The following is a 25,715-nucleotide window of genomic DNA, read 5'->3' as shown; positions in this document are numbered from 1 at the left end:
AAATCGGGAGTAATGTATATGCCCAGCTGCAGCAGAAGACGAAAGAATTTGACTTTTTTTCATTAGCACTGGATGAGAGCACGGACGTGCAAGACACAGCGCAACTGCTCATTTTTATTCGTGGAGTTAGCGCAAACTTTGAGATATGCGAGGAGCTGGCAGCCCTCCAAAGTCTCAAAGGGACTACAACGGGAGAGGATATTTTTGACAAAGTGTGCCAAACCATGGAGAAGTTGGACCTGGACTGGTCAAAGCTAGCTAGCATCACGACTGACGGGGCTCCTAGCATGGTGGGCGAAACTCGCGGTCTAATAGGACGCATGAACCGGGAGTTGGAAAAAAGGGGTCTCACCGCCCCGCTACGAGTCCACTGCCTAATTCACCAGCAAGCACTGTGCTGCAAAGTGTTGAAGTGGGATTCTGTAATGAAGGTTGTGGTGTCGTGCATAAACTTCATCAGACCAAAGGGACTTAAACACAGGCAGTTCCAAGAATTCCTGTCTGAACTGGAGTCTACGCACGGAGATGTGCTGTACTACACAGAGGTCCGATGGCTGAGCCGGGGCAGAGTTTTGAGGCGTTTTTACGAGCTGCTACCCGAAATTAACGCATTTCTTCATTTAAAAGACAAAACGGTCCCAGAGCTGATCGACCCAGAATGGAAATGGCACCTCGCATTTTTAACAGACGTGACAGAAATACTTAACAGCCTTAACTTGCAGCTACAAGGCGAGGGGAAACTCATTTGCGACATGTATTCACACATAAAAGCATTTGAGGTGAAATTAGCGCTGCTTTTGGAACAAGTGAAAAAGCGCAACTTTGTCCATCTTCCTGTTACCCAAAACCTGTCGACAGAGAACCCAGCGGTCCCGTTCCCAGCTGAAAAGTGCGTGGAAGCACTGGAAATGCTGAAGGCGGAGTTCGGTGTGCGATTCAGTGAACTACATGTTCATGCAAAAGAAATCCGTCTTTTTCAGAACCCCTTTGTTGCCGACATTGATGAAGCCCAGCCTTCATATCAGTTTGAGTTGGCTGAGTTACAGAACTGTGATGTTCTGAAAGACGCATTCAAGCCCAACAGTCTCATTGACTTCTATGCCGCCCTCCCAAACGACACATATCCAAACATCAAAAAACACGCAATGAAAATGTCCACAGTTTTTGGCAGCACGTATATCTGCGAGTAAACCTTTTCTCGCATGAAACGCATGAAACTGCTTGACAGATGAACATTTGCATCAGTGCTTGAGACTGGCTGTAACTAGAATGGAACCTGATATTCAACTTCTCACCAGCCAGATGCAGGCCCACAGTTCACACTGATGAACATACATAGGTAAGCTCACTTTTCTGACTTGAATGAGTCATTCTGAGCATAAACAAATATAATCATAATAAAATCTACTGGGATAAAATCCATCTTTACAACCATACTGGTAGTGAAATGTATTGTGCTGTGTAGGTGCTGTATCACTTAGTTCAGTTTCTCAACCTGCTTCTTTTGTGGTTTTCACAGGGAAGTTGATGAGAGAGAGCTGCAAACAGCGGTGTCTACAAGCCTACTGGAACCTACAAAAGGATTATAAGGAAGGAACACAATAACTTTAAGAGACTGCTCATATGTGTCAGAGAGATTCTGCTCTGACAACTGAGCTGAACTTTTATCTGTTAAGATTGTGCATGGCACGACAGAAAGTTAATGTTCCATGGCTTTTTTTTCTATGAAGAACCCAGAGAGAGTTATTTAGTTATTATTTATTTCCTGTTTTTTTCTGTGAAGAACTCAGAGAGGGTTATTTAGTTATTATTTATTTCATTAATAGTGTTATTATTTGTTTCCTGACTTTTTTTCTGTAAAGAACCTGGAAAGGGTTATTTGGCTTTCTGGAAAACAATCAATTTTTTAAGCTCCCCTACGATCGTCACACTTTTTCTGTTACAAACTGACACCGGCCCCCCATCAGAGAAGGGAAAAGTTATGTGGCCCTCACAGGAAAAAGTTTGGGGACCCCTGCTATAGATGGTGGTATAGATGAGGCTGGGTCTAGTCATGCTATAGATGGGGGTGTAGATGAGGCTGGGTCTAGTCTGGTTGTGGAGGGTGGTGTAGAGGAGACTGGGTCCAATCAGGTTATAGATGGGGGTGTAGATGAGGCTGGGTCTAGTCATGCTATAGATGGGGGTGTAGATGAGGCTGGGTCTAGTCATGCTATAGATGGGGGTGTAGATGAGGCTGGGTCATGTTATGCTAGTGGATGAGGAGAGTATAGTGGGTAAGCGGCTACGGGGGTGGAGGAGGGTGTCATGCGGAAGAGGAAAAAGGGAGAGAAGAAAGGCGGTGGGAGGGGAGAGGCTGGGAGGGGAGAGGCTGGGAGGGGAGAGGCTGGGAGGGGAGAGGAGAGGCTGGGAGGGGAGAGGCTGGTGTGGTCCAGGCCACTAAGGAACCTTTGTCCGGTGCTGGGGTGGAGGCCCTGATTAGAGCGACAGGGCAGGTGGTCAGGATGGGAGATGGAGACGAGGAGGAGGAGGAAGGTAAGTCTGAGGAAGAGGACGATGAGGTGGTTTTCTGTTCAGACTCCTCCTTAATGGGTCCAGAGCTGACAGCCAGTCGGGCAGAGGGGTCAAAGTGCACGGTGAGGGAATGTTCCTGAATGAGACTAAAGGGAAAAAGAAGGTTCATCTTGAAGCTATTTTTTTTTTGCGATCTAGGAAAGTTTGTAAGACCAGTACAACACACGATGAAAAATGAGGGGCATGGTGTCCTCTCATCCAGGAAATGTTTGAGGAAGTGGGTCACAACTGTGTGTAAGGGTCTACCTTCACACTCTGTTTAGAGTAATCGTTTTTTTTCTGGCACTGGAGATTTTTGAGCTTTGCTATTGGTCTATTTCTTTGCTGGCTTTTCTCCCACTTCTTATGGAGACTCTTCAGGTAGGATTCGCTTCATATACATGGCTCCAGAGATGCGGGAAAGAGGAGTGTGTTGGGTGAATATGTAAAACCCCCAAAAAGTACAGGTGTTGTTTCTGCAGGAGATGCATAGTGATGTGGTGAGTGAAGTCGATTGGGGGATCTGGTGGAAAGGGTCAAGTGTGCTGAGCCATGGAATAAATGTTCTCTCATCCTCAGAGGCTAGGAGAGTATTGGGGGAACTAGAGCGTTGTATTAGTGAGATAGAGGTAGAGATGGTGGGGCAAGGCAATGTAGGTCTCCAGGATAATTTAGCTGAACTAAATAGGGACCTGGGCAATTTCATCCAGGTTAAAGCAAAGGGAACACTTGTAAGAGCTAGGTTATCCATGCTCAAGGAGATGGATGCTCCTTATTCTTTGGTTTGGATATGGCTGTCGGATGGCTATATGGCTGTGGGCAGGTGACCTGTGGTGGGGGAGTTGCGGGAGTGGACTGTGGAGTTTAATACTGAGTTTGTATAGGGCAGAATTGTGTGATCCTATGTGTGCTCAGGTTTTGTTTGCAGAACTCCCTAAACTCTCTCTGGCACAGAGGGATAAAATGGATATTCCTCTGTTGTCCCATGAACTGGCAGAGGCCATAACCCAGATATCTCCCAGTGGACTCGATGGATTCCCAGTGGAGTTTTGAAAAAATTCTGGTGAATAATTGGACTGGACTTCCTTTGCGTGTACCATGAGTGCGTTGGGTAGGAGAGTTACCAATGAGCTGACGTGGGGCGGTTCTGACTCTCCTGCCCAAGGAAGGAGACTGTGCTATTACTCTGTGCGGACTACAAGGTATTTGCCAAGGTCCTCTCTAACAGACTGAAGTCCCATCTGGACTCTATAGTACATAAGGACCAAACATATTGTGTAGGGGACACTCAATCACAGACAACCTGTTCTTAATCAGGGACATGTTGGACTTGTTGAGAGTTTCTAATGTTTGTTTATTTAACCTTTATTTAACCAGGTAGGTTAGTTATTTCAACTTTATTTAACCAGGTAGGTTAGTTGAGAACAAGTTCTCATTACAACTGCGACCTGGCCAAGATAAAGCATAGCAGTGCGACATAAACAACACTGAGTTACACATGGGATAAACAAACGTACAGTCAATAACACAATAGAAAAAATAAAGTCTATACAGTGTGTGCAAATGGCGTGCGGTAAGGCAATAATTAGAACATAGTAGTGGAGTAATTACAATTTAGCAGTTATAGATGAACAGATTATGATGTGCAAGTAGAAATACTGGTGTGCAAAAGAGCAGAAAAGTCAATAAAAACAATATGGGGATGAGGTAGGTAGATTGGGTGGGCTATTTACAGATGGACTATGTACAGCTGCAGCGATTGGTTAGCTGCTCAGATATCTGATGTTTAAAGTTAGTGAGGGATATATAAGTCACCAGCTTCAGCTATATTTGCCATTCGTTTCAGTCATTGGCAGCAGAGAACTGGAAGGCGGCCAAAGGAGGTGTTGGCTTTGGGGATGACCAGTGAGATATACCTGCTGGAGCGCATGCTATGGGTGGGTGTTATCATGACCAGTGAGCTGAGATAAGGCGGAGCTTTACCTAGCATAGACCTATAGACTTATAGATACAGTATGTAGCGAGGGCCAGCCGGACTAGAGCATACAGGTTGCAGTGGTGGGTGGTATAAGGGGCTTTGGTGACAAAATGGATGGCACTGTGATGGACTGCATCCAGTTTGCTGAGTAGACTATTGGTGTCATTTTGTAAATGACATCGCCGAAGATGAGGATCGGTAGGATAGTCAGTTTGACGAGGGAATGTTTGGCGGCATGAGTGAAGGAGGCTTTGTTGCGAAATAGGAAGCCGATTCCAGATTTTGGATTGGAGATGTTTAATATGAGTCTGGAAGGAGAGTTTACAGTCTAGCCAGACACCTAGGTATTTGTAGTTGTCCACATATTCTAAGTCAGAACCGTCCAGAGTAGTGATGCTAGTCAGGCGGGCAGGTGCGGGCAGCGAACGGTTGAAAAGCATGCATTTGGTTTTACTAGCGTTTTAAGAGCAGTTGGAGGCCACGGAAGGAGGGTTGTATGGCATTGAAGCGTGTTTGGAGGTTAGTTAACAGTGTCCAAAGAAGGGCCAGATGTATACAGAATGGTGTCGTCTGCGTAGAGGTGGATCAGGGAATCAAGCAAGAGCAACATCGTTGATATATACAGAGAAAAGAGTCGGCCCGAGAATTGAACCCTGTGGTACCCCCATAGACTGTCTGAGGTCCGGAGAACAGGCCCTCTGATTTGACACACTGAACTCTGTCTGAGAAGTAGTTGGTGAACCAGGCGAGGCAGTCATTTGTGAACTTTGGACTGGTCTCTTTAGACAAATAGAATGCTTTTGATAGAGTGGGAGAATCTGTTTAATGTGATGTCTGCTTGGGTTTGGGGAAAAGTTTTGGCCTGTGTGAAGATGTGTATGCTGGGGCGTCATGTATGCTCAAGGTGGGAGGGGGGCTCAGTAGGCCAGTCTGGGTGAGACATTAGACAAGGATACCTTCTATCGGTGCAGTTATATACACTAGCCATTGAGCCACACTCCCTATGCAGGAGACTGCAGGGAGGGGGTCAGGAAGAACTGGGAGGGGCTGTCACTGACAGTGGTGCGAAGACCGGCCAGGTGGAGGTGGTTCCTGTCATATAGAGGGAGGGTGAGCAGGGTGGCTGCATTCTGACTAAAGGCGGCACAGAGACTGCTGTACCCTACTGATGTTGGCTGGAGGGAAACCGCATGCACACTGCTGAGGAGAGCTGGCAGATTAAGGTTGAGCCGGCAGCTATTCATCATGAGGCTGGAGAGGCTGAGTACAGCAGGTCTCTCAGATTTTTACTCTGTGGTGCTGAGGGCATGGCAGCTGTTAAGGCCCACATGAGAAGGGGGTGTGGAGCCTGGGCAACCCAGCCAGCCTTTTGAGATCAGTCCAGTCTGCCGACCAGTTGGAATGTCTGCGTGAGAGGTTTGGGGTGGAGTTTACTGTCAGGATGTTTATAATTGGGTGCAGCTATTCGAATAAGGAAAAGGCCAAATGTGTGTGTGGTTGAATTTTGTTTGCTCAGGCAAAGTTGGCTATTTGGCTAACAAGGAGGAACAGGGTCAAAGGTGGGGTCAAAGGTGACAGACCCTTTACTACTATTTATTTTACGTGATGATACAAGGCGCATACATAAATCTTTTTTGTAATGTTTACTTTCACAGTGATAGCAACTCCGACTGGGAGCCCCCAGTGCCATGGTGCCCATCCCCCACTGAAGCGGATTCAGCCAGCCGGACCCCTGCTGTCTCCGGCTCCACACCTACTTCCGCCCGGCCATCTAGAGGTGTGAAGACACTAACAAAGAAGCGGAGGAAGGGAAGTGTGGAACCTGCTGGTAGAGGGGCAATGGCACTCTGTGCTGGAGGAGGATGTGGAGCCACGTCCTCCAATATTCAGACCAAAAAGGCCACCAGGACCTCAGCTGGACATGACCTCGAAATACAGCCCCATGCAACTTTTTCAACTGTTTTTCACCCCAGCAGTTGTTGATTCCCTGGTGTCTAATACTAACAAGTACGGGGCTAGGAAGCAAGCAGGAAAGAAAGAGGCATGGAAGCCCATTTCCATGTCAGACCTTTTCTGCTACAGTACCTTTCGCTGGTGAAGTTAAAAACCCTCAAGGATTACAGGAAAACGTCCCCACTCTATCAACTGCCTTTCCCCCCCACTGTCAAATCAAATCAAATTTTATTTGTCACATACACATGGTTAGCAGATGTTAGTGCGAGTGTAGCGAAATGCTTGTGCTTCTAGTTCCGACAATGCAGTAATAACCAATGTCCTCTACAAGGTTTCTAAATATCTCACGGGCGCTTCACATCAGTGACCCAAAAGTTGATGAGGACAATGACAGGACGAGAGGCACCGCAAGGTTTGACAGGCTCTGCAAAGTCAAACCTCTCTACCCCAGCATGGTTGAGGCCTGCAAGACCCATTTTCAGCCCGCCTCAAAGGCCAGAATTGGCCTAAAACAATACATGCGTCACAAACCAACAAAATGGGGTTACAAGCGGTTTGTTTTGGATGATTCTGTGTGTGCCTACACATGCAATTAGTTTGTTTGAGGGGAAAAGCAGTTTTGCGACTGGTAAGGGACTCGGTTATGATCCCGCCATGGAGTTATTGGATATTCAACTGCTGGGGAAGGGCTACAAACTTCTTGTGGACAACTTCTACACAAGCCTGTTCACAGACCTGAGGAAGCTGGATGTGTGGGTTTGTGGCACCATTTGGACCAACAGAATGGGCTTTCCGAAGACAAAGGTGAACGACATGCCTAAGCGGGGTACCATGCGATGGATCCGAGAAGATGGCCTGCTGTTTGTGAAGTGGATGGACACCAGAGAGGTGGCGATGTGCTCCAGTGGAGATGGCCTGCTGTTTGTGAAGTGGATGGACACCAGAGAGGTGGCGATGTGCTCCAGTGGAGATGGCCTGCTGTTTGTGAAGTGGATGGACACCAGAGAGGTGGCGATGTGCTCCAGTGGAGATGGCCTGCTGTTTGTGAAGTGGATGGACACCAGAGAGGTGGCGATGTGCTCCAGTGGAGATGGCCTGCTGTTTGTGAAGTGGATGGACACCAGAGAGGTGGTGATGTGCTCCAGTGGAGATGGCCTGCTGTTTGTGAAGTGGATGGACACCAGAGAGGTGGTGATGTGCTCCAGTGGAGATGGCCTGCTGTTTGTGAAGTGGATGGACACCAGAGAGGTGGTGATGTGCTCCAGTGGAGATGGCCTGCTGTTTGTGAAGTGGATGGACACCAGAGAGGTGGCGATGTGCTCCAGTGGAGATGGCCTGCTGTTTGTGAAGTGGATGGACACCAGAGAGGTGGCGATGTGCTCCAGTGGAGATGGCCTGCTGTTTGTGAAGTGGATGGACACCAGAGAGGTGGCGATGTGCTCCAGTGGAGATGGCCTGCTGTTTGTGAAGTGGATGGACACCAGAGAGGTGGCGATGTGCTCCAGTGGAGATGGCCTGCTGTTTGTGAAGTGGATGGACACCAGAGAGGTGGCGATGTGCTCCAGTGGAGATGGCCTGCTGTTTGTGAAGTGGATGGACACCAGAGAGGTGGTGATGTGCTCCAGTGGAGATGGCCTGCTGTTTGTGAAGTGGATGGACACCAGAGAGGTGGCGATGTGCTCCAGTGGAGATGGCCTGCTGTTTGTGAAGTGGATGGACACCAGAGAGGTGGAGTGCTCCAGTGGAGATGGCCTGCTGTTTGTGAAGTGGATGGACACCAGAGTGGATGGACACCAGAGAGGTGGCGATGTGCTCCAGTGGAGATGGCCTGCTGTTTGTGAAGTGGATGGACACCAGAGAGGTGGCGATGTGCTCCAGTGTGATGGATGGACACCAGAGAGGTGGCGATGTGCTCAGTGGAGATGGCCTGCTGTTTGTGAAGTGGATGGACACCAGAGAGGTGGTGATGTGCTCCAGTGGAGATGGCCTGCTGTTTGTGAAGTGGATGGACACCAGAGAGGTGGCGATGTGCTCCAGTGGAGATGGCCTGCTGTTTGTGAAGTGGATGGACACCAGAGAGGTGGCGATGTGCTCCAGTGGAGATGGCCTGCTGTTTGTGAAGTGGATGGACACTAGAGAGGTGGTGATGTGCTCCAGTGGAGATGGCCTGCTGTTTGTGAAGTGGATGGACACCAGAGAGGTGGCGATGTGCTCCAGTGGAGATGGCCTGCTGTTTGTGAAGTGGATGGACACCAGAGAGGTGGCGATGTGCTCCAGTGAAGATGACCTGCTGTTTGTGAAGTGGATGGACACCAGAGAGGTGGCGATGTGCTCCAGTGGAGATGGCCTGCTGTTTGTGAAGTGGATGGACACCAGAGAGGTGGTGATGTGCTCCACTATCCACAAGTCCTTCAGTGACGCTACTGGGGCATGGACCACCAAAAATGTCCCCATTCCTGCAGCTATCAAGGACTACCACAAGGGCATGGGAGGTGTAGACTTATCAGACGTACTGATAGGGTACTACAATGTTCTCCATAAGACAAAGAAACGGTACAAGACATTGTTTTATCATTTCATTGACATTACTGTGGTGAATTCCTTCATCCTGCAGAAGGAAATGGCGAAGAGCTGTGGACAGCCCCCCATCTCACAGCTAGCCTTCAGGGAGCTGCTCATCCGGGAGCTTGCTGGCTATAGCACTAAGTCCACTGCATCACCTTCCGCCCCCTCTACCTCTGCCCCCTCTACTCCTGCCACCAGGGGTGTTCATATGCCAAAGTTCATAACTGCAGGCATGAATGTGCCTCAGGGCCAAAAGGGCACAGCATGGATGCGTCGTTGTGTTCTTTGTCACATGAAGTCCCACATCACCTGCACCAGTTGTTCGGTTTGCCTCTGCTTTACAGCAGAAAGAGACTGCATGGGGACATGGCACCAGCAGCTAAATATTGTGTAGAGGAATGAGGGTCTTCCAAAGGGTCTACCCCTGTTTTTTTTGTATATGTATTTAAAAAATATATATTTTTATATATTTTTTTGTATGTTAGCTTTTTGATATGTTGGGTATATAGTTATATCATTTCACCAATTTGGCCACATTTGGACAACTTGTGTGGGACACCTGGGTGACTTCATGCTAAATGTCATGTAGCTCACCCATTCCTGAAGTTATCAGTCTGAAACTTTGCACACCTACAGTTACCCTCTTGTGTTATCCATCGAAATTATCTCCAGCATCCTATCTGACTGTTTGGCTATTCTAGTACATGTGAAAGATGATACTACAACAATAAAAAAAAAAAAATGTATGCTCTTTCTCTTTTCTTCCACCAGATCTACTGTGTTATATTCTCCTACATTCAATTAACATTTCCACAAACTTCAGAATGTTTCCATTCAAATGATACCAATAATATGCATATCCTTGCGTCTGGGCCTGAGCTACAGGCAGTTAGATTTGAGAAGGGATGCAGCCATAAGAAATTAATGGGATGGTCTCTGTGACTAAGGGTAGAATTGGAGTTCTATAAAATGATAAACAGTGTGGAGCTGTTTCAGGAGATATGGTGTGTCGCGGGGGGCCATCTGTACAGCTGAGGAAGATGGGTTGGATATACAGTTGTGATGTGGGGTAAAGGGCAAGGTGATTATGCAGCACATGTGAAGGGTGTGTACTAGAGGCGAAGTCAGGTGCAGGAGAGCAGAGTGTAGTTAACAGGCGCACTTTTTATTCCGGTCCAAACGAAAGCACATAAGTACATAAAACACAGGCGGGTAACAATACCCACAACATGAAAACAATTTCACACAAAGACATGGAGGGGAACAGAGGACTAAATACATTGTGTGATTAGGGAATGAACACCAGGTGTGTATGGAAACAAGACAAAACAAATGGAAATATGAAAAATGGAGCGGCGATGTCACGGTTGTTGAAAAGGTTGGTCCAAGGCGCAGGGTGTGAGTTCCACAATATCCCACAACACAGGTGGAAACAATATCTCACAACCCTGTGGGAACAATATCCCATAACCCAGGTGGGAACAATATCCCACAACCCAGGTGGGAACCATATCTCACAACCCAGGTGGAAACAATATCTCACAACCCTGTGGGAACAATATCCCACAACCCAGGTGGGAACAATATCCCACAACCCAGGTGGAAACAATATCCCACAACCCAGGTGGAAACAATATCCCACAACCCAGGTGGAAACAATATCCCACAACCCGGGTGGAAACAATATCCCACAACCCAGGTGGAAACAATATCCCACAACCCAGGTGGGAACAATGGAGAACTTAAGTATGATCCCCAATTAGAGACAACGATAATCAGCTGCCTCTAATTGGGAACCATACCAAGTACACCAACATAGAAATAGGGAAACTAGAACACCCCCCTAGTCACGCCCTGACCTACAACACCAGGGGCTCTCTATGGTCAGGGTGTGACGGGTGATGGCTAGAAAGCCGGTGACGCCGGTGACGCCCGAACATGGAGAGGAGCCGACTTCGGCGGAAGTCGTGACAGCACAGGGGATATTTGTTTTTTAAAGGGGGGGTGGTGAGGTTGTATCATCAAAGTTTTAAAGTGTTTCTCTCGCTCTCCTCCCAGCCAGGCCAGGGGTAAACTACTGGGCACCGACGTCAGTTCAATGTCATAAAAAAAAAACATTGGTTGAGTTGTCAACTAACGTGAATTCAACATGAAATCAACTAAAAATGTCATCACATTGACTCAACGTTGTCACATTACATTTTTGTTGTTGTTGAAATGACAAGGGAACAATGTTGATTCAACATGTTTTTGCCCAGTGGGGACTGTCTAATCCCCCCAGCCAGCCCTCCATTACAGCCCACTTAGCTGTGTGTGTCAGGGCTCTGCTTACAGTGAAGAGGAAGAGGCTCCATGGAGGGAGGCAGCAGATCAGCCATCGATTGATCAATCAGTCCCGGTCCTTCTCCCACGTCTGCTGCTCCACAGTGATCAGCCAGGACAGAGCCATGACCTGTTCCCCTGTCACTGTCAGCCCCCATCTATGCACAGCAGTACCAAGGGCAGAATGGGGCTTATACACAAACACTTCCTGCATAGATATGAGACTGTAGAAAGGAGATGTTGGGAGTACTGTAGAGTATGATTTGTCCTCCATTTTGTATCATTATGCAGAGTGAAATGGTTTGGAGATGAAAGTACCCGGCTCTTATAGACATCTCCACTGAGTCATCGCCACATACTGTAGCTATATGCCAAGAAGGCTGGACCAGTGTGTGTGTGTGTGTGTGTCTATTTCTACATAATGTCTGGCTGCAGACTGCTCCCTCCTGTTTATTTATTGTCTCTCCTCCTACCCATTGGCCAACAGATTATTTCCTGGGACGCACAATATCCCCAGGACAGACAGAGACAGTCATATCCCCAGGACACACAGAGACAGTCATATCCCCAGGACAGACAGAGACAGTCATATCCCCAGGACACACAGAGACAGTCATATCCCCAGGACACACAGAGACAGTCATATCCCCAGGACACACAGAGACAGTCATATCCCCAGGACAGACAGAGACAGTCATATCCCCAGGACAGACAGAGACAGTCATATCCCCAGGACACACAGAGACAGTCCTCACAAGTGGAGCATAATGGGAACGCATTTCTTGGCAGACACTGTGTATAGAAATTAATTTTCTCCCTCTCATCCCATTTCACTCCCAGGTCCCAGCAGACTCTTCTCCTACTGCCTGGAGTTTGTTCCAGGATGCTCACTCAAATCTCCGACCATGCTACTAACTAACAAGCGATTGCATTGTCCACAACAGAGATCTGTGGTTCTGCGAGGTTCAAAGCTGCAAACACAAAGGCAAAGAGAGAAGTCTCTACAGGCCCATTTAGAAGAGACTGGCTGATTCATCAGTACGCTTAAGAGATGATCACTTTATACTGTAGAGGATTTAATCTAAACAGAATGTCGATGGCCAACAGAGAATCATTATCCCTTGTTGAGTGCAAACTGCTGAATCAATATTATAAAGTAATTACTTTTATCCCAGGAAGAAATGGTCCTACATAAAAACCTCAGATGGCGAAGTGGTCTTTTCCATTTATCTGGAGGAACCAATTATTTATGTTTAATACTGTACATATCTTGTAATTCAGAAAGCTGAGAGTTTCTCATGTTCTGCTTTTCTGTTTGCCCAAGTTCTTTGCCTGAGGACGACAACGACCCTGAAATCTAAGGCCTTCTCCTGAGACAGATGACCTCCACACCACTGCTCATACACCTGACGTGTGCCTTCTCTGTTCTCTTTCCGCTCTATATTTTTACAGACCAGCTACACTGACAATGTTAACTGGTACTCCTCCCTCTTTCTATCCAGCCTCTGCAGCGTTCTAAAGGGGAGTACTGGATTAACAGAGACAATCTAGAATCCACCCTACTATGACAACTGTAACTATTGTCTTGGAGAGATGAGACCCCCCAGAGAGCCAGAGAGACACTATGGGCCAATGAGAGAGTCAGTGAGGGCCAGTGAGAGCCTGATAGCCAGTCAGAGTCAGTTAGAAATTTACAGACTAAGAGGCTGATTTGGTTTTGAACCTGGCGACTCCAGGATTCTATATTAAGGATTCTGTTTCCACATGCTCAGTTCTGTCCAGGTGCTCATGTCATGGTATTACCTCACACTGATAGGATATAAAATGGCCGGTTTTCATCCAGCCACTGGCTCCTAGTGTGGGATGATGGCTTGTTTGTTCACCACAAGACTCATCAATGGCCTCTTGTTTGGTGAGGGAAAATCTATTTCATGCATGGGCTGTTGTAACACTACAAGCATCTTGGCATGGCATGTTCCCCAGGCCATCACTGTGTCCTACGTCCCATCCTCCCTCACTGTCTGCCTCCCAGCTAGGACACAACAGACTGACGAAGGACATCCACACAACCCAAGCAAACAACAATGAGTCTATTACAAAATATGTTTTTCCTTCCCAAATTCCATCTCACTCCATCAGTGGGGGGGTTGCGGCTTGTTGTTTGGCTCGGTTAAAAGGCTCACGTTCACCAACAGTACTCCTGCTGCCACACTACTTTCTAAAACGCTGCTGTGTGTAGGAAGAGTACACAGGAGGAGATTAGACATGTCATGAGGACTAATGGTGGCCAGTGTAAAAGGTGCATGGTGTGCTCTGCCTAACGCCATGACAATACAGTGGGAGGAGAGGACATGTGTTCAGGAAGACAAACACTATCAGCTGATTGTGAGCTCTCAGGTGGACTGTGTTTCTGAGCTAAACGCCTGAGACCTGAGACAGGTTAGGAAAAAGACCTGCTGTCCACCAGCACTACTTAACCCTACACACCACCCACATCACCCACAACCACCAGCCCAGCCTGTGGGCAGGGAATGAGAGAAAGAGACCGTGGGCAGGGAGTGAGAGAGAGAGAGAGAGAGAGAGACTGGGAAGGGAATGAGAGAGAGAGAGAGAGAGAGAGACTGGGAAGGGAATGAGAGAGAGAGACTGAGGGAAGGGAATGTGAGAGAGACTGTGGGCAGGGAATGAGAGAGAGACTGTGGGCAGGGAATGAGAGAAAGAGACCGTGGGCAGGGAATGAGAGAGAGCGGGAACTTGAAAAGTCTGCAGCACCCGGCCTCACCCTGCTAGAATCTGAAGTCAAATGTCTACTGTTTGCTGATGATCTGGTGCTTCTGTCACCAACCAAGGAGGGCCTACAGCAGCACCTGCACAGATTCTGTCAGACCTGGGCCCTGACAGTAAATCTCAGTAAGACCAAAATAATGGTGTTCCAAAAAAGGTCCAGTCGCCAGGACCACAAATACAAATTCCATCTAGACACTGTTGCCCTAGAGCACACAAAAAACTATACATACCTGGCCTAAACATCAGCGCTACAGGTAACGTCCACAAAGCTGTGAACGATCTGAGAGACAAGACAAGAAGGGCATTCTATGCCATCAAAAGGAACATAAAATTCAACATACCAATTAGGATCTGGCTAAAAATACTTGAATCAGTCATAGAGCCCATTGCCCTTTATGGTTGTGAGGTCTGGGGTCCGCTCACCAACCAAGACTTCAAAAAATGGGACAAACACCAAATTGAGACTCTGCATACAGAATTCTGCAAAAATATCCTCCGTGTACAACGTAAAACACCAAATAATGCATGCAGAGCAGAATTAGGCCGATACCCACTAATTATCAAAATCCAGAAAAGAGCTGTTAAATTCTACAACCACCTAAAAGGAAGCGATTCACAAACCTTCCATAACAAAGCCATCGCCTACAGAGAGATGAACCTGGAGAAGAGTCCCCTACGCAAACTGGTCCTGGGGCTCTGTTCACAAACACAAACACACCCCACAGAGCCCCAGGACAGCAGCACAATTAGACCCAACCAAATCATGAGAAAACAAAAAGATAATTACTTGACACATTGGAAAGAATTAACAAAAAAACAGAGCAAACTAGAATGCTATTTGGCCCTAAACAGAGTACACAGCGGCAGAATACCTGACCACTGTGACTGACCCAAACTTAAGGAAAGCTTTGACTATGTACAGACTTAGTGAGCATAGCCTTGCTATTGAGAAAGGCCATTGTAGACAGACCTGGCTCTCAAGAGAAGACAGGCTATGTGCACACTGCCCACAAAATGAGGTGGAAACTGAGCTGCACTTCCTACCCTCCTGTCCAACGTATGACCATATTAGAGATACATATTTCCCTCAGATTACACAGATCCACAAAGAATTCGAAAACAAATCCAAATTTGATAAACTCCCATATCTACAGGGTGAAATTCCACAGTGTGCCATCACAGCAGCAAGATTTGTGACCTGTTGCCACAAGAAAAGGGCAACCAGTGAAGAACAAACACTATTGTAAATACAACCCATATTTATGCTTATTTATTTTACCTTGCGTTCTTTAACCATTTGTACTTTGTTACAACACTGTATATATATATATATATATATGTATATTGGACATTTGTAATGTCTTTATTGTTGTGATATTTCTGTATGTGTATTGGTTACTGTTCATTTTTATTGTTTATTTCACTTTTGTATATTATCTACCTCACTTGCTTTAGCAATGTTAACACATGTTTCCCATGCCAATAAAGCCCCTTGAATTGAATTGAATTGAGAGAGAATGTGGGCAGGGAATGAGAGAGACAGACTGTAGGCAGGGAATGAGAGAGAGAGAGAGACTGTGGGCAAGGAATGAGAGAGAGAGAGACTGTGGGCAGGGAATGAGAGAGAGAGACTGTGGGCAGCGAATGAGAGATACAGAGAGAGACTGGGCAGGGACTGTGGGCAGAAAGAGAGAGAGAGACTGTGGGCAGGGAATGAGAGAGAGAGAGACTGTGGGCAGGGAATGAGAGAGAGAGACTGTGGGGAGGGAATGAGAGAGAGAGACTGTGGGCAGGGAATGAGAGAGAGAGGGAGAGAGAGACTGTGGGCAGGGAATGAGAGAGAGACTGTGGGCAGGGAATGAGAGAGAGACTGTGGGCAGGGAATGAGAGAGAGACTGTGGGCAGGGAATGAGAGTGCGTCTGTGCAGGGAATGAGAGAGAGAGTGTGCAGGGAATGAGGGAGAGACTGTGGGCAGGGAATGAGGGAGAGACTGTGGGCAGGGAATTAGAGAGAGACTGTGGGCAGGGAATGAGAGTGCGTCTGTGCAGGGAATGAGAGAGAGAGTGTGCAGGGAATGAGGGAGAGACTGTGGGCAGGGAATGAGAGTGAGACTGTGGGCAGGGAATGAGAGAGAGACTGTGGGCAGGGAATGAGAGTGAGACTGTGGGCAGGGAATGAGAGAGAGACTGTGGGCAGGGAATGAGAGAGAGACTGTGGGCAGGGAATGAGAGAGAGACTTTGGGCAGGGAATGAGAGTGAGACTGTGGGCAGGGAATGAGAGAGAGACTGTGGGCAGGGAATGAGAGAGAGACTGTGGGCAGGGAATGAGAGAGAGACTGTGGGCAGGGAATGAGAGAGAGACTGTGGGCAGGGAATGAGAGAGATACTGTGGGCAGGGAATGAGAGAGAGACTGTGGGCAGGGAATGAGAGAGAGACTGTGGGCAGGGAATGAGAGAGATACTGTGGGCAGGGAATGAGAGAGAGACTGTGGGCAGGGAATGAGAGAGAGACTGTGGGCAGGGAATGAGAGAGAGACTGTGGGCAGGGAATGAGAGAGAGACTGTGGGCAGGGAATGAGAGAGATACTGTGGGCAGGGAATGAGAGAGAGACTGTGGGCAGGGAATGAGAGAGAGACTGTGGGCAGGGAATGAGAGAGAGACTGTGGGCAGGGAATGAGAGAGACTTTGGGCAGGGAATGAGAGTGAGACTGTGGGCAGGGAATGAGAGAGATACTGTGGGCAGGGAATGAGAGAGAGAGACTGTGGGCAGGGAATGAGAGAGAGACTGTGGGCAGGGAATGAGAGAGAGACTGTGGGCAGGGAATGAGAGAGAGACTGTGGGCAGGGAATGAGAGAGAGACTGTGGGCAGGGAATGAGAGAGAGACTGTGGGCAGGGAATGAGAGAGAGACTGTGGGCAGGGAATGAGAGAGAGACTGTGGGCAGGGAATGAGAGAGAGACTGTGGGCAGGGAATGAGAGAGAGACTGTGGGCAGGGAATGAGAGAGAGACTGTGGGCAGGGAATGAGAGAGAGAGACTGTGGGCAGGGAATGAGAGAGAGAGAGAAACTGAACAGATGAAAGAAAGAGGAGAGAGAGGGACGAGAGATCTATAGAGACAGACAGTAAGAGAATTAGCATGAAGGAGAAGGGAGATGAAGGGAGATTTATATATGTTGTAGCGAGAAAACGGCAACCACCTTGCTGTGCTCCAGAGCACGCAGGAAGGGCTCCTATTGGCTGATACTGGCGGAGAGAGTAACCAGCATCCAAGGCACGTTGCCCCCTAACACCGTTACCACAGCAACAGCTTGCATAATAAACAAGACCACGTGAGCACTGGCAGTTTGGAAATGGTTTCTGACAATGGAAGGGAATGGCCCACCTCCACCTGCCTATTCTTCTTCTGGCTGCTTATAGGCACTAGAAGTGGCTTCCTTAGGTGAAACACGAGTAGAAAATACCATTCTGAAAATATGAAACACTCATTTATAGGTTTAACAATAAGATAAACACTACAAGTTGGCAGTTGATCTTGTCTTCATTCTCCTGTCTACCATGAAGAGCTCTCAGCAGGCTTCTCTTGCTATTCCGTTGTTGAGGCTGTGTGCTTTTCTCCTGATGCCTTGAGCAGCCCAGGGGGTGTCAGGGAGACAGATTCTCTCTCTCTCTCTAATAGCTAATGGTTTCAAATGGGACTGGCAGAGTGCTGCTAGACTGTGGAGGCTAAGGATGTCTAGAGAACAGACACACGGACAGACAGACAGACAGACAGACAGACAGACAGACAGACAGACAGACAGACAGACAGACAGATGGACGGACAGATGGACAGACGGCTGGATGGAAGGCAGGCAGACGGACAGACAGACAGACAGGTGGACGGGACAGATGGACAGACGGCTGGATGGAAGGCAGGCAGACGGACAGACAGACAGACAGGTGGACGGGACAGATGGACAGACGGCTGTATGGAAGGCAGGCAGACGGACAGACAGACAGACAGACAGACAGACAGACAGAAGGCTGAGGGTCTTACCTTGGCAGGTGAAGCACTTGACATGGAAGTGGACATTCTGCACACGAACCACCTCTCCCTTACAGACCTCCCGGCAGCGGAGACAGTGGATGGTCACGGCGCCACGCCCGCCGTTGCCGCTCGGGCTGCCTCCGTAGGCGCTGTGCCGGTAAGGCCCTGCTGGAGACCACAGGAGAGAAGAGGTAAGGTCAGAGGTCACACCCGCTGGACAGCTACCAAGGCCGGCCCGCTCATTAGGCAGGATTATGCGGTCGTCTATGGCGGCAGATTGACGAGGGCAAAATGTTTTGACCCAAACTGACCAAGACTCAGCTCCAACAACAACACATACAACCTCACATAACTCCTCCCCAAAACAATGACAATTTCTCTCAACCAGTGGCACAAGGCTTTTTAGGTGAGTGTTGATGACGCCCTGTGATAAGCAGGGCCCACTTGGTCAAAGGCAGGGCGGGAAATATTTCTATTCTCCAGGGTGATGTTGGAGAAACTCATGGCTCCACCAACGTTTCGTATTTATTTTGTACCAAACATAAATCCTGTAGCACATATAGGATCTGGCAGAAATCAGATGTGGCCCTTTTCCGTAGCCTACAGGTTAGAGATAAAATGGATGACAATGTAATGAGACGGACACTTTTTACATCACGCAGGTTTCTTCGATCAAATAACCTAAATGGCGCCCAATCAAACAAACATGCGAAGTCATGTTATCAAACATATCCTAAAAACTGGACAGGTCGAAGTAAAATGGACAATTACAACTGTTGTCCAGGAGTTTCACCCCATTGTCATGATCAGTGGTTTCAAGTTTGTATCCATCCATTTTTGACAAGCTGATCATAGTGAAAAAGAATATACCTCTGCATTTCCCGTTGTGTAAACACATTGCACATATAATCATAATAACTCCTGATAAAGTTGGGTAGCTGATATTCAGTGCTTAAATTGACAAATTGATTCATTATAGGAATCAGGACTAATAAACCAATGCAACGGGCCGTTTTACAAACAGTGGGCCTACCACATGGATGGGCATTCATAAAATTCCATTTCTGGCAGATATGGTAGGCTATACCCCAGTAAGCACGAGACGATGTCTTTTTTGGCGTGTTGTACAAACGGTAGACTTATTTTTTTTAACCTTTATTTAACTAGGCAAGTCAGTTAAGAACAAATTCCTATTTCCAATGACGGCCTAGGAACAGTGGTTTAACTGCCTGTTCAGGGGCAGAAGAACAGATTTGTACCTTGTCAGTTCAGGGATTTGAACTTGCAACCTTTCAGTTACTAGTCCAATACTCTAACCACTAGGCTACCCCATATAGATGGGCATTCATACAATTCAATTTCAGGCAACACTGTAGTGCGGACCGGCATTGATTTCCACATCCGCGGAGATTGGTTTAAGCCTTCAGCATCCAGAAAATACATATTTACAACGTCTGTAAAATACATATTTTCGACGTCTTTCGACGTCATTTTGCTTACTAGCAGTATTCTAGTTTTGCTGAGGCAACTACTATACATCTGTCCAATTGTTAAAAAAGCAGACAAAACAGCAGTGGACACAACAGAGAGAATATTAAGTGGCAACATCTGCGGGGGGGTATTGGATGAAAAGATATATTGTGGAAACAGAGACAACGACCCCCCTGACCACACACACACACACACACACACACACACACACACACACACACACACACACGCACACACACACACACACACACACACACACACACACACACACACGCACACACGCACACACACACACACACAACCTCTTTAAGATGAAGCCACCGACCAAAGCTGCCATTAAGAAATGGCACCTTTTGAGAGAGCCAGATAAAGAGTTTCAGTATGGTTGTCAGCGTGACCCTAAATCACAGACAGGGACATCTTTTAGACCTGCCAATGCAATTAACATGCAGCCGGCAGTGTTGCAGCTGCAAACCACACATTCCTGCAACATCTGCTCTCTGCCGCAGATAACCAGGAGGGCTATTAGGAGGAGAACAGGTGTAGGGGGCTGAGGAGGAGAACAGGGGTAGGGGGCTGAGGAGGAGAACAGGGGTAGGGGGTTGAGGAGGAGAACAGGGGTAGGGAGCTGAGGAGGAGAACAGGGGTAGGGGGCTGAGGAGGAGAACAGGTGTAGGGGGTTGAGGAGGAGAACAGGTGTAGGGGTTGAGGAGGAGAACAGGTGTAGGGGGCTGAGGAGGAGAACAGGGGTGGGGAGCTGAGGAGGAGAACAGGGGTGGGGGGCTGAGGAGGAGAACAGGGGTAGGGGGTTGAGGAGGAGAACAGGTGTAGGGGGCTGAGGAGGAGAACAGGGGTGGGGAGCTGAGGAGGAGAACAGGTGTAGGGGGCTGAGGAGGAGAACAGGGGTAGGGGGCTGAGGAGGAGAACAGGGGTAGGGGTTGAGGAGGAGAACAGGGGTAGGGGGTTGAGGAGGAGAACAGGTGTAGGGGGCTGAGGAGGAGAACAGGGGTAGGGGGCTGAGGAGGAGAACAGGTGTAGGGGGTTGAGGAGGAGAACAGGGGTGGGGAGCTGAGGAGGAGAACAGGGGTAGGGGGCTGATGAGGAGAACAGGGGTGGGGGGCTGAGGAGGAGAACAGGGGTGGGGAGCTGAGGAGGAGAACAGGGGTGGGGGCTGAGGAGGAGAACATGGGTAGGGGGCTGAGGAGGAGAACAGGTGTAGGGGGCTGAGGAGGAGAACAGGTGTAGGGGGCTGAGGAGGAGAACAGGTGTAGGGGCTGAGGAGGAGAACAGGGGTTGGGAGCTGAGGAGGAGAACAGGGGTAGGGGGCTGAGGAGGAGAACAGGTGTAGGGGGTTGAGGAGGAGAACAGGTGTAGGGGGCTGAGGAGGAGAACAGGGGTGGGGAGCTGAGGAGGAGAACAGGTGTAGGGGCTGAGGAGGAGAACAGGGTAGGGGGCTGAGGAGGAGAACAGGTGTAGGGGGTTGAGGAGGAGAACAGGGGTAGGGGGTTGAGGAGGAGAACAGGTGTAGGGGGTTGAGGAGGAGAACAGGGGTGGGGAGCTGAGGAGGAGAACAGGGGTAGGGGGCTGATGAGGAGAACAGGGGTGGGGAGCTGAGGAGGAGAACAGGGGTGGGGGGCTGAGGAGGAGAACAGGGGTAGGGAGCTGAGGAGGAGAACAGGGGTAGGGGGCTGAGGAGGAGAACAGGGGTAGGGGTTGAGGAGGAGAACAGGGGTGGGGAGCTGAGGAGGAGAACAGGGGTAGGGGGCTGATGAGGAGAACAGGGGTGGGGGCTGAGGAGGAGAACAGGGGTGGGGAGCTGAGGAGGAGAACAGGGGTGGGGGGCTGAGGAGGAGAACAGGTGTAGGGGGCTGAGGAGGAGAACAGGGGTAGGGAGCTGAGGAGGAGAACAGGGGTAGGGGGCTGAGGAGGAGAACAGGGGTAGGGGTTGAGGAGGAGAACAGGGGTAGGGGCTGAGGAGGAGAACAGGTGTAGGGGGGGTGAGGAGGAGAACAGGGGTAGGGGGCTGAGGAGGAGAACAGGGGTAGGGGTTGAGGAGGAGAACAGGGGTAGGGGGCTGAGGAGGAGAACAGGTGTAGGGGGCTGAGGAGGAGAACAGGGGTGGGGAGCTGAGGAGGAGAACAGGTGTAGGGGGCTGAGGAGGAGAACAGGGGTAGGGGGCTGAGGGGGAGAACAGGGGTAGGGAGCTGAGGAGGAGAACAGGGGTAGGGAGCTGAGGAGGAGAACAGGTGTAGGGGGCTGAGGAGGAGAACAGGGGTAGGGGACTGAGGAGGAGAACAGGGGTGGGGAGCTGAGGAGAAGAACAGGTGTGCAGGTGTTTCTGTTAGGGGTCGACCTCTAGTTTCTGTCCACATCCTAAACCACAGAACAATGCCACGTTAGCGGAAAGAAACAAAACCACATATAATAAGATTGCTGTGGTTCAAATTTGACCTTTGACATCAACAGCTATCTCATTGTATGTGATATTCTGATTTACTCTAGTTTGTCCCAACTGGGCATCTCTTCAATTCTTATTCTGTCTTTTTACTGTTGTTTTAATTTCTTTACTTAAATATTGTTCACCTAATACCTTTTTTGCACTATTGGTTAGAGCCTGTAAGTAAGCATTTCACTGTAAGTTCTACACCTGTTGTTCACCTAATACCTTTTTTGCACTATTGGTTAGAGCCTGTAAGTAAGCATTTCACTGTTGTATCCGTCGCATGTGACACATTTGATATTCATTTGTTTCCTGCTCGGCTGCTCCTTGAACATTGATGGCACAATGATCGCGTTTGACTGAGCAGGATTGGTCTCAAAGCCATGATGACATAATACCCAGTGATGAAGGAAAAATAATGTAACCCAGAGCATAGGTCTATGACTGTGGGTGACAACAACACAGCCGGGGAGACATTAACACAGCCTGGGGAGACAACAACACAGCCTGGGGAGACATTAACACAGCCTGGGGAGACAACAATACAGCCTGGGGAGACAACAACACAGCCTGGGGAGACATTAACACAGCCTGGGGAGACATTAACACAGCCTGGGGAGACAACAACACAGCCTGGGGAGTTATTAACACAGCCTGGGGAGACAACAACACAGCCTGGGGAGTTATTAACACAGCCTGGGGAGACAACAACACAGCCTGGGGAGTTATTAACACAGCCTGGGGAGACAACAACACAGCCTGGGGAGTTATTAACACAGCCTGGGGAGACAACAACACAGCCTGGGGAGACATTAACACAGCCTGGGGAGACAACAACACAGCCTGGGGAGACATTAACACAGCCTGGGGAGACATTAACACAGCCTGGGGAGACAACAACACAGCCTGGGGAGACATTAACACAGCCTGGGGAAACATTAACACAGCCTGGGGAGACAACAACACAGCCTGGGGAGTTATTAACACAGCCTGGGGAGACAACAACACAGCCTGGGGAGACATTAACACAGCCTGGGGAGACATTAACACAGCCTGGGGAGACAACAACACAGCCTGGGGAAACATTAACACAGCCTGGGGAGACAACAACACAGCCTGGGGAGACAACAACACAGCCTGGGGAGACATTAACACAGCCTGGGGAGACAACAACACAGCCTGGGGAGACATTAACACAGCCTGGGGAGACAACAACACAGCCTGGGGAGACTTTAACACAGCAATACTATCAAGCTAATCACAGGCTTGAGGTAGGGTGAAAGGAGCCACAAAGCAAATAGGAAATGGATCAATATACTGATATGATATACTATAGCATGTCAGGATTACATCTCCCTGGGCCTACAGCATGCCAGAGATGGAAATATGTACAATGTGTGTATGTCAAATGTTCAGTCATGCCACATGGTTGACCACAACCTGGATATTCCTACAACTGTGTCAGTGAGATTCTTATGCTGTGAGAAATGCATGCTGGCTGGACATATGAACGATGGGTTTTGGTCCAGCCCGCATCACCTCTATTAGGAGGTCGTCCTCAACTCCAGCTTTACTTCTGAAACTAGCAGAAATACAGTAATTTGAAACAAAGTCTGCCTGCGCTTGTTTTATCTTTCTCTAAATAGACTCTGGGAGGATTACTGTTCACGAGGGCTTCCATTAACAGAGGGCTGAAAATGGAACTAAAATAGGATGAAAGTAGAAGACATATTGAGCTGTGGTGACCGGTGGCTGACCTACCTGCTGACTACCTTAATGTCTCAGTGAGCCAGCCAGCCAGCCAGACAGACAGACGGACAGACGGACAGACAGATGGACCAGACAGGCAGACAGATGAACCAGACAGGCAGGCAAACAGACGGACAGCCAGACAGACGGACGGACAGACAGACAGACAGACGGACAGCCAGCCAGACAGACAGACAGACGGACGGACGGACAGACAGACTGACAGACGGACAGACGGACAGACAGATGGACCAGACAGGCAGACAGATGAACCAGACAGGCAGGCAAACAGACGGACAGCCAGACAGACGGACGGACAGACAGACAGACAGACAGACAGACAGACGGACAGCCAGCCAGACAGACAGACAGACAGACAGACAGACAGACAGACAGACAGACAGACAGACAGACAGGACGGACGGACAGACAGACTGACAGACGGACAGACGGACAGACAGATGGACCAGACAGGCAGACAGATGAACCAGACAGGCAGGCAAACAGACAGACAGCCAGACAGGAAGGCATACAGACGGACAGACAGATACTTACTGGAGATAATATATTGGCTTAGACTGGGCTTGACAGTCACACATTTCCCAGGGTTCTTGGAAAGCCACCCACTCTCAAGAGATCAAGTGGGATTTTTGATCAAATTCATTACAAAGTGTCTTTTCCAGTGTCAGCGCTTTGGAGGAGAAGGCAACGCTAAGAGGGTATCTATCCTAGGACGATGTTAGGCCCAGGGTCTAAAGTTGTCCAGCTGAATGTATTCACAGCAGGGCGTGACATAGAACAGCCACGGCAGTCCCAGGAGAATCTGTGACATACTATACCACGAAGCAAAGCAAACAAAAGACCAAAGGGTTCTGAAGAGTGGGAAAATGAACTGATCAGCAGTCAACAGCCTGCTAAATAACGCTGTAGAACACTATGTTTCTGATCTCTTGTCGGATGGGTTATTTATTTGGTAATACTGCACTTGACGTAGGCAATAGGCATTCATAACACCTTCCACGAGTCATGAGAATAACCATTTGTCTGAGCCGGTGTGTTTGTGAGGGTTGTTTAGGTTTGAACAGTGAGGCGGTGTGGTGGAGCCCATGAGGGGAGGGGGAGAGGAGAGTGGGGAGAGGAGAGTGGGGAGAGGAGAGGAAAGGGGGGAGAAGAAAGGGGAGGAGAGGAGAGTGGGGAGAGGAGAGGGGAGTGGGGAGAGAAGAGGAGGGGGAGGAGAGGAGAGTGGGGAGAGGAGAGGGTGGAGAGTAGGGAGAGGAGAGGGGAATAGTGGGGAGAGGAATGGGGAGAGGAGGAGAGGAGTGGGGAGAGGAGAGGGGAGTGGGGAGAAAAGGAGAGTTTGGATGGGGAGGACATGTGTAATCTCCTCCCATGCTTCTTGATGACGAGGCGTGCGACACACAGAGGGGTGGGGAGGAGGCAGAGCAGGATTACAGTCTCTCATCCCCTGTGTGGAGCTGTCTAAAGGGGTGGGGAGGAGGCAGAGCAGGATTACAGTCTCTCATCCCCTGTGTGGAGCTGTCTAAAGGGGTGGGGAGGAGGCAGAGCAGGATTACAGTCTCTCATCCCCTGTGTGGAGCTGTCTAAAGGGGTGGGGAGGAGGCAGAGCAGGATTACAGTCTCTCATCCCCTGTGTGGAGCTGTCTAAAGGGGTGGGGAGGAGGCAGAGCAGGATTACAGTCTCTCATCCCCTGTGTGGAGCTGTCTAAAGGGGTGGAGAGGAGGCAGAGCAGGATTACAGTCTCTCATCCCCTGTGTGGAGCTGTCTAAAGGGGTGGAGAGGAGGCAGAGCAGGATTACAGTCTCTCATCCCCTGTGTGGAGCTGTC

General features: G+C 49.0%; 1 pseudogene; it reads right to left on the bottom strand.

Moving 5' to 3' along the window:
• LOC115117996 (actin-binding LIM protein 3-like) overlaps positions 1–25,715 on the bottom strand; it is a 183,982-nt pseudogene that overhangs the window by 115,871 nt on the left and 42,396 nt on the right.

The sequence above is a fragment of the Oncorhynchus nerka genome, linkage group LG10 (genome assembly GCF_034236695.1).
Source record: "Oncorhynchus nerka isolate Pitt River linkage group LG10, Oner_Uvic_2.0, whole genome shotgun sequence".
Lineage (NCBI taxonomy): Eukaryota > Metazoa > Chordata > Actinopteri > Salmoniformes > Salmonidae > Oncorhynchus > Oncorhynchus nerka.
The sequence above is the reverse complement of the archived record's forward strand: the minus strand, read 5'-3'. Positions and strand labels throughout refer to the sequence as shown.